Source organism: Euprymna scolopes, chromosome 38 (genome assembly GCF_053919585.1).
Source record: "Euprymna scolopes isolate OS-2025 chromosome 38, ASM5391958v1, whole genome shotgun sequence".
Taxonomy (NCBI): domain Eukaryota; kingdom Metazoa; phylum Mollusca; class Cephalopoda; order Sepiida; family Sepiolidae; genus Euprymna; species Euprymna scolopes.
This window is the reverse complement of record NC_136519.1, coordinates 2,303,814-2,320,395: the sequence shown is the minus strand read 5'-3', so window position 1 is coordinate 2,320,395 and position 16,582 is coordinate 2,303,814.

Here is a 16,582-nt window from a genome sequence, read left to right as displayed (position 1 = left end):
ACCCGAAGTAGCTCCAGTTCTCTCCAAACTCTACAACAAATGCCTTAATGAAGCTTGCTTTCCGGGCTGTTGGAAAACTGCTTCTGTGGTACCAGTATTCAAGAATTCTGGCGAAAGGACAGACCCATCAAATTATCGCCCCATTAGCCTCCTCCCACTTTTTGCCAAAATATTTGAGACCATAATTAACCATGCTCTAGTCCATCATCTTACAGATGCTAAACTACTGACTGACAAACAATATGGATTTAGACAAGCCCGTTCCACAGCAGACATCCTAACTGTGATCTCTGAACGTATATACCATTCACTGGACAAAGCGGGGGAGGGCAGAGCGGTAGCTCTACATATATCTAAGGCTTTTGATAGGGTATGGCATGAGGGTCTCCTCAGTAAAATCAGATCATACGGTATAACTGGTAGAATACTTAACATAATTAAATCCTTCTTAGATAAGAGAAAAATCCAGGTTGTCCTCAACGGTCGTACATCTAAACAATATGATATAAATGTGGGGGTGCCCGAGGGTTCTATCCTTGAGCCTCTATTGTTCCTGATATTCATAAATGACCTCCCTGACAACATTGCCTCTGAGATGGGTATATATGCTGATGACACTACACTCTATGGCAGGCACGACAGGAAGACGAATGAACACATTTCTAAAGAAATGGCAGAAACACTAGAGGAAGACCTCCAATCTGTAGTGGAATGGGGACAAAAGTGGTTGGTCGCGTTCAGTGCTGCCAAGACTAAACTAGTTTCATTCAATAATTACAAGAAACCCTCTCTACCACCCATAGCAATGGCCAACGACTCTTTATCTGAGAGTTCATCTTTCAAACTCCTTGGCCTAACGTTCACAGGAAACATGAGTTGGAACAATTACATTGAAGGCATTGCCAGGGCCGCTGCAAGAAAGGTGGGCTCTCTCTACCGTGCTAGAAAACTTTTAACACCCGAAAGTATCCTGTACCTCTATAAGGCCACTATTCGCCCATGTATGGAGTATTGCTGTCATATTTGGGCCGGTGCATCGGCTACTAGTATCTCGCTCCTTGACAGGGTTCAAAAGAGAGTCGCAAATCTGATAGGCCCTGAACTGGCATCTAAGCTTCAGCCTCTGTCCCATCGACGAAATGTTGCATCCCTCTGCCTTTTCTACAAGTATTTTAGTGGTGAATGCTCTGACGAACTGCAATCACTTGTGCCCTCACGACGTGAGCACCCTCGACAAACCCGACAGGCTGCTAAATCCCACCCCCACACTGTAGAGATCCCTAGATGTAAAAGATCTTTTTACTCCAATAGTTTCTTCCCCAGAACCGCTAGACTCTGGAATTCCATTCCAGGTCCCTGCTTCCCCAACAGTACTGACGTGCAGAAGTTCAAGTGTAACGTGAACCGACACCTTGCTGCCCAAATCCGTACATAGTACCCCAGTAGTTGTTGCCCCTGATAGTAGCCCCTTACACCAAAGTGGCAATTTGCCTTGTTTGGGGTGAAAATGTAATAAAAAAAAAAATATATATATATATATATATATGCTTGTGTGTGTTTGTATGTATATATGTATATATGTTTGTTTGTGTATGTATGTACATGTATGTGTATCTATGCATATGTGTATGTTTGTGTATAAATGCATAGATATGTATGCATATGTATATGTATTTAAATGTATGTGTATGTATATGGCATATATGCGCACGTATTTGTATGCGTATATGTATGTATATGCGTGTGTGTATTTGTATATGTGTGTGTATATATGCGTATGTATTTGAGTATTTATGCATGTGTGTATGTATATGTATTATGTATTGTGTATGTATGCATATATGTATATATGTGTGCATGCTTATCGATATATGTGTGTGTATGCATGTACGTATATATATATATATATATATATATATATATATATATATAAAATATATTTTATTCATCGACATACAGTCCTGTTTCGTTGTTTCACAACTCATCAGTGCCGCTAGACTAACACCTATCCCAAGCCGAGGATCGAACCTAGAACCGTCGTGATGACAGTCGGCAGTTCTACCCCCTGACTACGGGAGTGGTGGCCGCAACTAATCCGTCCAAATGTCTATTTAAATAAACATCCGTCCGCCACTCGTAAAGTGCTCAAACGTTTGTTTGTAAACAAACCGCGAGCTTCGCATTTTTTCAGCTAAATTAAGTAGCAAGTGAAATTATTTACGATAGCGCTCAACCCAAGAGGGGGGGGGCTTTATAAAATATATTTTATTCATCGACATACAGTCCTGTTTCGTTGTTTCACAACTCATCCAGTGCCCCTGGACTAGCACCTATCCCAAGCCGAGGATCGAACCTAGAACCGTCGTGATGACAGTCGGCAGTTCTACCCCCTGACTACGGGAGCAGTGGCCGCAACTAATCTGTCCGAATGTCTATTTAAATAAACATCCGTCCGTAAAGTGCTCAAGCGTTTGTTTGTAAACAAACCGCGAGCTTTGCATTTTTTCAGCTAAATTAAGTAGCGAGTGAGATTATTTACGATAGTGCTCAACCCAAGAGCGGGGCTTTAGAAAATATATTTTAGTCATCGACATACAGTCCTGTTTCGTTGTTTCACAACTCATCAGTGCCGCTAGACTAACACCTATCCCAAGCCATATATATATATATATATAGCAATGTTCGTATTTAGTGTCATGTTTGCTTGAGTGTGTGAATTCGCCGGTACCACGAAAAAAAAATTTTTTAAAAGAAAGAAAAGAAATAAAAAAATAAAAAATAAATAAATACATGTTTTTTCAAAAGTCATGTTAGGGCTCATGGACTTTAAGTGTCTGAGGGAGTGGCACTCGTCTGACAAGACGTTGCAATCATTATGTATGTATGTATGTATGTATGTGTTTTATCCTTAAAGACTGAGACAATCATTTGGCACATTGTAGTGGAAAAAATAATTTTCAGTCGTTAGGTCAAGGCAAGTTCAACAGTTTCAAGTTTAATTTAAAAATCAAACAAAAAAAAACAAACAATAGTCGATAATAATGATAGGGATTAATTCCACCTTTTACAAAAATTTTCTAGTGTTATATTGTTATTGTGTTACAAAATTCAAATATTAAAAAAAATATCTCTTGTAAAATTTAATTTGCCAAAAACAAAGAAAAACTCGCTGCTGAAAGTTGTGACTTTCAGTAAATTCGTTTTATTTCAAATAATAAAGAAATAAACTTAAAAAAAAAAAAGTGGAACTATGGATAGAAAAAAGTCTCTGTTTTTAAGACATTTGCCAAAACTAATTGCGACAAAGTCGTGTTATTGTTTATTTTAATAAGGATTCTTGTAAGTGTTCGGACTACTTTCTACGGTCCGATCTACTCAGTTCTGTTCTAAAAACTCGACTTCCCCTGCCATCTCGATTTAGTCTTTTTTATAACGTCTTTTTGTGGGTGAAGCCTCATTGACATGCAAATCAATGCGTATCAAACTACAAGATTAATACGTAAATTGGAAAAATCAAAAAGAAAGTCGTTAAACAGAAAATCTCCGTGCTTTTCAACAATATATGTTGTAATATATATATATATATATATATATATATATATATATATATATATATATATATATATATATATATATATATATATATATACTTGTGCCCGATATTATTCATACCCCTCGGATCTTTGAGATTTCTATAAGAATATTGCTCAAACCAGAAGGTAGACAATATTAAAGGGATTTCAAACAATAAATCAAGCATAAGCATTTAATTTAAACTCAACAAATAAATAAATTATGCAAGTTTGAAACATTATACAAAGAAAAACAATAATGGCACTAGTTCAAAATTATTCATACCTCTCTTACTAATAGTCAATAGCATGCCCTTTATTCTTAATAACTGCCTGTAACCATTTTGGATATTTATCAACAAGGTTTTTACAAGCATCAACACTGATTTTTGACCATTCTTCAATGCAGTAGTTCTCACAATTCCCTCAAATTTCTAGGTTTCCTCTTTTTAACCTCAGTTTTCAATATGTGCCAGAGGTTTTCGATAGGATTCAGGTCGGGACTCTGGCTAGGCCATTCCAAAACATTAATTTGATTATCCTCAAACCATTTCTTGACTATTTTGGCAGTATGTTTTGGATCATTATCCTGTTGAAGGACCCAGTTTGGTCCTAAATGGTGCTTCTCCGCATCCTGTCTAATGTTTTTCTGGAGTATCTCCAAATATTGCTCCTTCTTCATGGTTCCATCTATCTTGACCAAACTACCTGGACCACTAGCCGAAAAGGAGTCCCAAAACATTAGGCTACCACCGCCATGTTTCACCGTGGGTATGGTGTTCTTTGGGTTGTAAGCTTCTCCTTTCTTCCTCCAAACGTAAGAAGCATCCATATGGCCAAACAATTCAATTTTTGTTTCGTCAGTCCACAAAATACTTGAGAAAACGGACTCTGGAGAATTCACATGGGTCCTAGCAAACTTTAGACGTGCTGCAACGTGTTTTCCGGTGTGCAATGGAGTCGTTCTTGGTCTTCTTCCTTTCAGACCATTTTCATGCAGAGTCCTTTGCAATGTTTGCCTTGATATTTTTATGCCAGAAGACTCCAGATTTTCTAAAATTTCCTTAGTAGTGGTGGTTGGATTTGCATTAACACTTCTTACAATATTCCTGGTGGCTCTAGCAGACAGTTTCCTTTTCCTTCCTCTACAAATCAAGTTGTTTCTTGTGTGGTGGCTCTGGAATATTTTGATGATGCTCTGTACTGTTGCTGTTGGGACCTCAAATTTCTTGGAAATTGACTTGTAACCTAAACCATCCTTATGTGAATTCACAATTTTAGTCCTAAGATCATTACTAAGCTCTTTTTTCTTCCCCATTCTAATAATTTTTATTCTTTTATTCGTTTTCAGTTGATATCATTTTAATTTCTGAAAAATGCAAAAAAACGAAATGAAATTAATCAAAGGTTGTATAAAAGCATTCAAAATAAGAATCAAACAGGAAACAAACAGTCAGAAACTCGATTAATACTGAAAAAATAAGGGGGTATGATTATTTTTGAACATTGCAGATTTTATAAATAGCTGTATATTTCTTTTATTACAAGTATCCCGAGATTTTAAAATGGCAAAAATGATCAGAAGAGGTTTATTAAGAGTATGTATCAATATGGACGTAAACAATAAATTCTTACAAAGTTACACCTAATAAACTCAATTTTCAAGGGGGGGTATGAATAATATCGGGCACGAGTGTATATATATACATATATATATATATATATATATATATATATATATATATATCATTCAAACATCGTACTGTTTGAATCATATGGTTAAGTTTCAGTTTTAGTCTCAGCTATATTGTGAAAAAGAATTTTCAATTTTCGTTCAGTAAAACAAAAGTTATGATGAATTTACTGGTATTCAAAATCATAAAAAAACATAAGGAGGTGAGCGACTACTCTTGTACCAATTCACCACTCTCGCAAAAAAAGAAGTAACAAGTGAAACAGAGAGGTTGAAAAAATGAAAGGGAGATAATTGAGGGATTTTATTGAAAGCAAACGAGTGCCGTACACTGTTATTACATATGTGCATGTTATGTTTATGGGGCAAAAATATGCGACTGAAATTAAACAAAGAACAAGTGGACTTACTGGAAGCCCGGAAAAATCAAAGATTACAATAGAAAAATGTGAGCATGAAAAATATATGGTTAAAGGAACTTGTTAAAACTGGAAAAGAAAAGGACAAGATGTTTTAGCAAAAATATATAATAAATGTATAACTTAAAATATTTCAGCATTAAGATTTTTGAAAATTCAATTGATAACATTATATAATCAATTCTTAATGCCTGTATGTTTGCTTGAGTGTGTGAATAAAAAAACCATAAAGCGGGAGACCAGTACCCGCATTAAGAATAAGAGTTTTGTTGAAAATTCAAAGACTCACGTTTTTTGTATAACCTTCGTTTATTTTCGTTTTAAGTTATCATTTTTTTTACTAGAATATCTTTTATTATCTTATTGGTAGAGCTGCGAGAAGGAACGCTCCTCTTCATCCTGTCAATATTAAGCACAGCAAAGATAGGGCACATGAGATTGTGGAGAGACTTGTGACCTTTTGGATCAATGTCACTTTCTCTGATGCGTTACGATTTTCATTATTTCCCGACCGTGGAAGGGTATGGATATATATATTTTTTATTTTATTATTTGGGGTAAACAGTTACATAGTGTCGCATATATGTTTCATTTTTCATTTTTCTTTTTGGCGTCCAGGTCGCCTGATGAAGTTTCTTTGACTGAAACAGATGGTTATTTGTAGCGACCATATGTAATATTTACCCAAACAATAAAAAAAATATTTTGCTCTTTTTATTGAGCACTATTTAACAACCTCGTTGTCTTCATTAGTTCTGACTTTTGAACACCTCAAACCTATATATATATGTATATATATATAGTAATTTGTAAAATATATATGGCGATTAAGCTACAATATATATATCGATTAAGCTAATTAGTGTCTGTTCCCAGCATAGCGCCATATATATTTTATAAATTACTAACTAGCTCTACCTACGTATTGAGCACTTTTGAAGTAAATACTTTAAGTTTACGCATAAATCTATACTTTCGTATATTAAATTTATGTGAATAAATGAAGTAGTTATATATATATATATATATATATATATATATATATATATATATATATATAATATGATACAAACAAAGTTTTCTAATTTTACATTCATCGAAAAAGTCTTCCAAATTATGAATATATCGAACTATTGGTAAAAAAAAAACTATCCCTAGGCCTACGTGACTTTAGTTATTTGGAATTATGTATACTATAAACGCTGATGAATGAGCTTCATGTATAAAGATCATAAAACAACATATATAAAATCACCAGTATTGGGCCAAAACAATTGGACGTTTGTGATATATGTTGAGCTGAACATATATATATATATATATATATATATATATATATATATATATATAAATTTTATTTATTTTTTTTATTTAAAACTTTTTTTTTAAGTTTGTTTTTGAAATCTCGTTACTTTCAATGTATACCGTTTGTCTTAATGGGTCTAGATTGTTATTTTAAAACCAGTCCCCGTTAATTTTGAGTTAAGTTCAATGTATCTATTTAATAGGTGCAGAGCATATATAGTGCAAAATTTTGGTGAAAATTCAAAGACTCACGTTTTTTTTAATAACCTTCGTTTATTTCCTGGATTTTTTCCATTGTAGCTGTTTCATTAATCGATAGGCAATTTTACGATTTATGTTTCCATAAAAATATCCTGTCCTCCACAAACTTCTTCAGATGTTTATCCATTAGATTTTTACAACAAAAGGTATATTTTTAACATGCTGGATATCGTATTCGGATAAAAAGATTTCCAAAGCCATGCCACCTCACTTCCTCCATCTTTTGGTGTTATGTGAAGATAGTTTTCCGTTTTAATCCATAGTTTCGTAGTTTTATTTTATATTTATTTATTTATTAATTATTTATTTTTGTTTTAATTTCCCCTTTTTTCTATTTGTTTTTTCCAATTATCATATAATTTTACTTCTACATTTATGCTTGTTTATTTTAATATTCCTGTTTTGCTTGGTGTTTGAATTCGTATTATTACTCGATCCTTCTGTTTAAAGGGGAGTTACTCTCATGGAATCATTTTTTATATCTAAGATTACCTCCTTTGGATCTTTTATCTTTCCTTATATTATACGTTTCGTTTTTTTAAATTTTTTTTTTTTTTCATAATCTGCTCTAGTGCGTGAAATTAAATATCTGTTTATGTGCAAACAACCGTGGATTACATCTAGTCGTTTGTTTAATAATTGTTCTTTTGATATTAGTATGTCGTATGATTCATATCACATACTAATATCAAAAGAAAAATTATTAAATCGTAAAATTGCCTATCCATTAATGAAACCGCTGTAATGGAAAAACATCCAGGAAATAAACGAATGTTATAAAAAGAAAATGCGAGTCTTTGAATTTTCAACAAAATTTTACAATATATATATATATATATATATATATATATATATATATATATATATATTACCGTTTTATCTGCTTAGTCCCACATGTTTCGGCTACCGAATCGTATCAACGACCAAGCCAAGTAACTCTGAAATAGCATTGAGCACTGTCTTCAGGTTTTTACTAATTACCATTTTTGCAACACACACACACACACACACACACACACACATATATATATATATATATATATATATATATATATATATATATATATATATCGTGTATTTAGCAATTGATCGTCTGTCATGCTCATGCATAAAATAGAGTTTCATCGGTCTGTCACGTTTAGGTGGTGTAAATTGTGACTTCGTTTATAAATGTGAAGATTGAATGGACGTATCTTATTTCAGATAGGTACAAACATCTCGATAAGTAGCGTTGTCCACTGGTTTGTCTGTCACATTAAACTTTAAAATACCAATTTTATCACCGATTAATTTTTAAAAGGAGTTCAACAGGTCACTCAGCGTTAATGAGTGTAAGATGGTCAGCGAGATGTGAACGTAGTTAGCAATACTGGTGGAAAGTCAGTAAAATTTGATTATATAAGGGGGAGGCTCACAAAGGAATTGTTTACATTGAATTTGAATATAACTATGTTGTAGTCAGTTGGAAAGCATGCCTATGGTAGAGAGTTCTACAAGTGGGCAGTTCTAAGAAAGATTTGGTCATTGAATTTGCGTTTTGATTTAAGCACGGATGGAGAGTGCGAGAAATTGTTGATAGTAATTATAGCTAGACGAGTGTTTGCTGTGAATGTTTTGCAAGAAAAGTCATAGATTGAAGTCCAGTCGAGCATGTGCGATGAATAGATATATCTTAATACTATTTGTTGTTGTTTTTCTTTTTGTTCTTCCCGGACAACGCCCAAATAACATTAGCAAATAATAGAAATCACGAGACAACGATGCAGTAGTAATGGTGGCCAAATATGTTTCGATGGGTGGAGCGGACAATGATCGATTCTGGCCTTCTGTTGCATCGTGATCGACTGCTTTGACCGCAGACGCCATGAAAAAAATTCTTGGCACGAAAATCTGGTTTCGTCGACGCTCACTGTTATTCCGGCTCGGAAACCAATAAATCTGGTACAAAGTTATATTCTCCCAGATGAACAAAAAATAAATAAATAAAATAAAATAAAAAGTATAACAATACGTTCATTATCGAAATCCACAATTATCTTATTAATATATTTAAATTAAACAAAAAATAACAGTAATATATCATCAAATTTCTAGTACCCGATTCTTCGGACAACTGTTCTCTTGAGTGTGTTTTTTTCACAACGTGTCGGTCGATGTAACCTCCGACCTTCGGTCAATGTAATCTTTGATGTTCTTCAAACCTTAAATCAATACTGTGAAATACTTAGGAATTACACCTAGCTATTGCTATCAAAACGAGAGCATGCTGAACGAGTGAATTAAAAAAGGGTTCCGTTCGATTTCCTTCGGAAGGCAATATGCATCCTTAGAAGGTCGGAGGTTATATCGATCGAGAGGTTGTGAAGATGAGAACAACAGTCCGAAGAATTCAAATAATACGAGTAATAAATCCTAAAAACAATTTAAAAACGTAAGTTTTATGTTTTTCCATCTTGCGTCACTTACGAAATATTACTTTCTTATTAATTCTATTAATTATTTGATTAATTATCGATTAATTAGTTTTTCCATCTTGCGTCACTTACGAAATATTACTTTCTTATTAATTCTATTAAATTATTTGATTAATTATCGATTAATTATTGAAACAAAAAATCCCTCTAAAACTTTCGCAACAATACTCGTCTACCTAGAACAACTATCGACAATTTCCACATTTTCTTTCATTACCCAAAAGTAAACGAAAATTTAATGAATAATATTTCCCCCGCCCTAGAACTCTTCGTCTTTCGAAGACAATACGGCGGGGCTTCTTCATAGTAAATGGTGTTCAAGTCTGATGTAAGTTCTTAATGAGCCATTTTTTTATATAATTACCAAAGGTTTACTATTACTGATCATCATAGATATTTGTTAGACATTAATAACGGTGATCCCCTAAGTAAAAAATAAAAATCATGAATTAAGTAAAGAATAATTTAATAACTAAATTAAATAAACTATAATATATTTTAGTTTCTGTGTAGGTATGTTAAACATTGCAATAATTAATTTGTAGTTGAAAATGAACCATCTAAAATTGGTACGAAATTTAGAAGCATTAAAACTGTCGAATAAAAAGTACTTTCTAAATTATGTATTAAATGTTTAATAGCTTATATGCTATAATTTCATGAGAATTTTGTTCAATTAATACATTTGTAACAGAGTGCGTATGGGCGCGTGTGAAAATATCAGCAGGCGCTGAACGATAGCTGGCTAGCGAAAATATTAGCAGCAGCAGTCGTTAAAGTACGTATGCAAATTAGCTCGTGTTCACGAGCTTGTGTCACAAGACAAGGAGAGAAAAATACTCTACGTGGTAGAGAGAGAAGCAAAAGGTGGACACTAAACACAAAGAAGAGAAAGGCGAAGATGGACGCGTAAAGGGCGAGAAAGCGCTGGCTGGTGCCAGCGGAAGTTGGCAAGGAGACAGACATTTTTAAAAAGGACACGTGTGCGCAAAATGACTTTGAAAATGCCTTTGAATGAAAAGGTTGTGTTTTCGAAAGGCATCTCCACTTTTCGATTGTCTAGCCTATATTTAAACCAACGTCGCTTCCTGTTTGGTGATGGGCGCAACAGCGAAGAAGTCATGTTTTTTTTTCCACTTTCTGTTCCTCCTTCGCGGTATGGGTTCGAGCCGGCCTGCTTCCTACCACTTTTTTTTCTCAACACCACCTCCAAATACCCAGGCAACGTCGGGTACACAGGCTAGTGGAAATATGACATAAATAAAAGCAATCAGTCAGAGACAGAGCGAGAGAAAAGCCAACCGACACACTTTTTCCGTCGCCGCACCTACAACTACACAGTGCCCATGCACCGACCTGAACTCCCCTCTCTCTCTCTCTCTCTCTCTCTCTCTCTCTCTCTCTCTCTCTCTCTCTCTCTCTCTCTCTCTCTCTCTCTCTCTCTCTAACTATCTATATCTCTTACATTATCACTGTAATGTAAATAAACGTGATGTTGATTTAACAAGAGTCTGTTCATTGGATAATAAAACCACGGCTTTCGTTGTCCATATACTATTGGCACATTTTTTTTGTTAAAAGTGCGAATCATAAATTATATCGACGACAGTATCACAGAAGTGATAAATTAAAATATTTCATAACATAATAATATAAAACAATATGATAATAATAACACTAACAATAAAACCAAAAAGATTATGATAATATATATATATATATATATATATATATATATATATATATATATATGTGTGTGTGTGTGTTATAACATTAACAAAATAGCAGGAATTCTCTATAATAGATGACTAAGCTACTATTGCAAAGATAAAATCCAACCCAAAACAAACACAATGAAGGCATCGTTAAAAATAACCCAAAGAAAGATATGCCAACCATAAATGCTTATCTATTAACTTTGATTACAAAAAAATGTCACTTTCGATGTACCTTTCAAAACTAGCCAAAAAACAATAAAACTCAATAGTTAAATGCAATATCATAAGAAAAATCAGTACGTGTAGATCTCTAGAAACACCATATTACTTATGCCTAAATGAAAAATGGGAGATAATTAGATTTAGTATAGGTTAAAATTTCTGAATAAAATACATGACCATTAACGCTCTGATCTCCATCTGGCATCAATTGGGATGGATGGATCTCGTCTGGGAGAGGCCCCGTGTTTTGACAAGCTTCTGGGTTTGACCTTTACTCCTGATCTGAAATGGAACACGTACATCAAGTCTGTTGCCAAGGTCGCTGGAAAGATGGTGGGATTTTTCTACCGCTCCAGAAGGTACATCACAACTGATGCAATTCTCTATCTATATAAAAGCCAAGAACGTCCAAGGATGGAATACTGCTGCCATATCTAGGCAAAATACAAAATAGACTTCGTGGCTTGGTGAGGGGTGCCCTTTTCTCTAGTCTGCAACCTCTCTCCCACAGAAGAGACGTTGCGAGCCTATCCTTGTTTTATCGTTATTTCCATGACAGGTGCTCGTCTGAACTCCAATCTCTGGTCCCCCCCTCGCCAATCCTTCACGAAAAACACCCGTCTAGCCGAATTCACTGTGAAAAATTTCCCCCACTCTTTATCTGTGCCTAAATCAAAACGTGGATTCCATGAACAAAGCTTCTTTCTTAAAACTGCACGCCTGCGGAACTCTGTTCCGTCTGCCTGCTACCCACCTGACTACAACTTGGATGTGTTCAAGTTAAACGTTAACAAATTCCTAATGAACCGCCCCCTTAAGTAAACACTTCATCAAAATCGCCACACTAACGTAATGTACTTGCAAAAACCCTTATCCCTGAGTGGCTTCCGGGCCTTGATAAGTGGTGACCACTGGGTAAAAAAATACAAAAAAAAAACATGATTATTTAATGAATTGAAGCCATACATTCTTAAAAACCTACATACTAGTACATGAAAATACAGATCTTTCGTTCGAGGAGTTTTTAACAATTTATATCAAAATATTGTTAGTGTCGCCTCTGTAAATATTTTTGAATGATAATATATATATATATATATATATATATATATATATATATATATATATATATATATATTCAGAATAATTTTATTTAACAATCAGTTGGTATGGAAACCTGACTTCTGATTAATTAAAAATTTTGACTTGGACTTTTCATGTCTCACTGACTTTAGCAAATAGGGTACATACCTTTAAAAATATTTGCTAATATTCTCTCTCCTCTGATGAGATGGTAGACATCGAAACCCTATAGGTTAAGGAGATTAATTTTCTAAAGTATTCTTTGTCTTGCTTAGAATAATAAAAATCTTTGATATGGAGCTCCAACACTTCATTTCAATAACGGTTTTTTGAAATTCATTGAATCACTACAATTGATTAATATATATATATATATATATATATATATATATATATATATATATATATATATATATATATATATATATGTTTTTAACTCATTTCAAAGTGTTTTTGACATATTTTATTAACTGTTTGCTCATATTATAATCTCTATTTCCTATTAGGTTTTATCGAGCTTTTATATCTGGCTGAGATAATTTTATAAATATTAATTCCTTAATATTTATAATTTACTTTAATTTTACCATCTTGGATCATTTTGGTAAATTTAATTATAATTTTTATTTTATTTTATATATATATATATATATATATATATATATATATATATATATATAACTATGACTACTTAATTTTATCGCATAAAGAAAATATAATTTTATGCGTACATTTTCAGTATTTACTTCAACAACACTCAATACATAGGTAGAACTAGGATGTAAGTTATTAAATATACATGGCAATTAAGCTACACAGAATATTCTTCGGAATATTCTGTGTAGCTTAATTGCCATGTATATTTTATAACACTACTTACTAATATATATATATATATATATATATATATATATATATATATATATATATTGTTGTGTCGTGGAACAACAGTGAAAATAAGAACAATCAAGGTTCGGTTAAGGAACAAGTGTATTAACAATAATGTACAAAGACAGAAAAGCGTGTATATCTGCTGGGCACTCGGCTAGCAGTTGAAGTGCAGTCGCATCTCTCTCGCCGGTGTTGGAACTACTAGCGCTATTTATATGCTAATCGATGTAAATTCCTCTGTTCATAACACACACATATATATATATATATATATATATATATATATATATATATATATATCATATAACTTTGTAAAAGGCTGGCATCGTGAATTCTAACATGGCCGGAAGTCTGTGGAAACTGCTCCCAGACCTCGTCGCCCCCCTTCTGCCATTGATGAGGCATCTGTCCGTCAAGTTGAGGCTGCCATTTTGGAAGATCGGCGCATTACTGTCCGCCAAATAGCCCAAGATGTCAAGATTAGTACAGGGTCTGTGGAAAATATCATTCATGATCATTCGCATATGCATAAGGTGTCTGCCAGATGGATTCCCAGGTTGTTCACACCATTCCAGAAACGAGAACGCGCCGAGTGCTCTAAGATGAATTTGGAGATGTATCAAGAAGATAAGTCAAAGTTTTTCAAAAGACTGAAACGTGGATCCATCACTATGGTCCAGCGACCAAAGCCCAGTCAATGCAGTGGAAGCACTTGGACTTACCACCTCCAAAGAAGGCAAGGGTGCATCCCTCCGCTGGCAAGGTAATGCTCACAGCCTTCTGGGACCAGGACGGAGTAGTGATGACAGATTTCCTGGCAAAGGGTACCACAATTACAAAAGCATATTATTCTTCACTTTTGAGTTAAGGGAAGCTATCAAAATCAAGAGGCGGGGCAAGATCAGCAACGGTACCCTCCTCCTGCCGGACAACGCTCCGGTCCACAATTCGTATGTCGCCAGATCGGAATCACGGGCATGTGGTTATAAAATTCTCCCCATCCTCCCTACTTTCCTGACCTTGCACCCTCTGACTTTCACCTCTTCCCAGCCATGAAGTTGTTTTTGAAAAGAAAGCATTTCCCAGATGATGCAGCCTTGATTTCTTAAGTGACCTTGTGGTTGGGGGACCAACCTTGGGTATTCTACAAAAACGGTCTCCAGAGCTGCATCAAACGATGGGAGAAATGCATAACTCTGGGTGGTTCCTATGTAGAGAAAGACTAATAACTGTGCTAAGTTTCGTTGCTCTACTACTATGGGAAGTGAGTCAGGGGCATTACTTATTGCACGCCCCTTGTACTTATGAAGGAAACTGTTACACGTCCATAGCTTTTCTTTATGTATTGGTAACAAACACATCATCTAGTTATCTAACATAAATAAACCACAGATCTACATTTACGGAACTGCATACATGCTTGGATTCATATTGCCCGAAATACGTAAGATCAGTTTAATTTGGACCCTAACACATCGTGCGCTTGAATTTGTTCAAAATCAAAATTGGATGAAGAATTTAAAATAATTACTGATACTCTATTCAAGAATGGGTACCCTCTTGATATGATTAGGTTAGTTATGCAAAGAAAAATAACTGAAACTAAAATTCAAACAGTGGATATATGTCAATATACCTACGTTTACATGGTCGAAGACAGTAAGTCAGAAATTCGCAAAATCTGCTCAACGGTTCAAAAGTGTTATTTTACTTCAAATATGCGTATTTTGTTCTCTACGGGAACGTTATGTCATTCTCTCGAAAAGATGTTCTACCCTCCCCATCATAATAATAATGTAATTTACAATTTTGAATGTAGTTGCGGTGCCAACTACGTGGGTTAAAAAACATTGGATGGAAGAGTCCAACTACACGTACCTAGCAAAATCAGAAATGGGACATACCAAGCAATAGACGCACTTGCCAACACATACGGGTCTTCACTAATTGACCATCTTATTAAAAGCCAGTCACGTGCAGTGAACTTTTTTCAATTCTGAGTCGTGCTCACTGAATATTTCATTTAAAGATGTCGGAGACCGTTCACGTTTGGTTAAAAAGGCCTTCTCCCTGTAAACAGAGGGAATGTATCATAGGTTTAAGCGTGATTAGTCTCTAGGGTCTTCAAGAAATGCCTGCATGGTACACAGAATTTTATAATCAATAAGTTAATTCGTAAATTACATAAGTAAGTACATCGATTATACATCCATTTGTCATATAAGGTTCTGTTTCGAAATCACATCTTAGTGTGGGGAAAGGGCGTATTTCAAGTTGACATAACGTACTTAAATCAGTTGTTTTATTTTTTTTCTTCATTAAATGAATGTTTGCGTTTTTATTGAGACTTATCGTCTTTTGGTTGCTGATTGGCTAAATGCTTCGGCATATCCCGACTACTTACGTATCCTGACGGAAGATGTCGACACGCAGTTGAAGGAGATAAGGTCATAAAATGAATGAGTACCGTTTTTTCTGAATAATTGTTTTTTTTTGTTTTTATTAATTTGAATTAATTTTAGTTTTTTTTCTTTCTTTTACTGATGATGGATATCCTATTCTTTGTAAAACTATAACGTAAATTAAAATCGCATGGAATCTTTGAACAGAAACAATGTTAACCAAAATGGTTTACACTTTACATCATAATTACAGAAGTTATTGTGACCGTTACCTTCCTTTTAAAAAAATCAATTTACGATTAAATTCTGTTTCACTAAAATGGTGTGCATTTTTGTCTGTTTGAAAAGTAATTAATATTAAGTTTTCTATACAGAAGTAGTTCAAATCTCAAGAGAAATACTATAAAAAGTTTAACCTATATATATATATATGTATATATATATGGGTGTATATATATATATATATATATATATATATATATATATATATATGATCATGATGATTGAACGTCTTGTCAGATGAGTGCCACCCGCTGCGACGC